We start from the raw sequence: 1,019 nt of genomic DNA, 5'->3' as shown, positions 1-1,019 counted from the left end.
CTGTTGAATTCAGAAGAGGATAAAGGAAATGGGTTCAATTCAACGTTATAGATGGGCAGTTTCTTCCTGCACCTCCATAACTTTCGTCCTGTTTTCCCAAAAACTATTTTGACATTTTTGGATCTTATAATTCAGTTTTTTTTTTTCTGAAAAAAATAGTTTCGAATTATACAAAGGTTATTTTACTTCTAAATTACACTTCAAAAGTTAAATTTAATTTCTGAATTATAGAATTCAGAAATATTTTAAAAAAATAACTTTTAAATTATATTATGTTTGTTTTTAAATTATACAATCCAAAAGTTAAAAAATGATTTTTGAAATTAAATTCAAATACAAATTTTTGATACTTTAAAGTCTAATAATTATTTATCATCATATAAAAGTTTTATTAAAAAAAATAAAATAAAGCAAAATATAGAACATCACACTAAACTATAAAAAATTATATTTCACAAAAGCATAGAAGCATTATATTTATTTATAAAAAATTAATTAAATATATGAATTGTTTCCTATAAATTGACTAAAATAACTTTAACAAAGTAAAATCATTCCATAGGATAAAATGAAAACAAAATGCAGATGCCCATAAATGATGATCATGTCATGTATACTTTCCTTCGTGACAACCTTAATTTATAATTTGGGCCGACCTTGATTTCTAATTTGGGTGATGGTTTAATTAAATATTAGTTTTGGGTTATATAAAAAATTGTGATTTTTATAATTAAAATTTACATCAAATAATTTATTGTGTAAAGTTTATTATAATGAAAAGTTTTAATAAAAAAAAACTATATAAAAGTTATAACAATAATTTAAAAATAATGATATATTAACTTGTAAGACCCGTGAAAATTAATTAATAATTAATTAATTAATTAATAAATGTGATAGAAAAAACATTTATGGTATTTAATTCTGATTTCTATGATGTGGAAAAGTACTAGTTCAAGTGGTTGAGAGTATTTAAATGTGTGAGAGGACTTGGGTTCAATGTAGAATTATATTAGTCA

This window comes from Vigna unguiculata, chromosome 10 (genome assembly GCF_004118075.2).
Source record: "Vigna unguiculata cultivar IT97K-499-35 chromosome 10, ASM411807v1, whole genome shotgun sequence".
Taxonomy (NCBI): domain Eukaryota; kingdom Viridiplantae; phylum Streptophyta; class Magnoliopsida; order Fabales; family Fabaceae; genus Vigna; species Vigna unguiculata.
The sequence above is the reverse complement of the archived record's forward strand: the minus strand, read 5'-3'. Positions refer to the sequence as shown.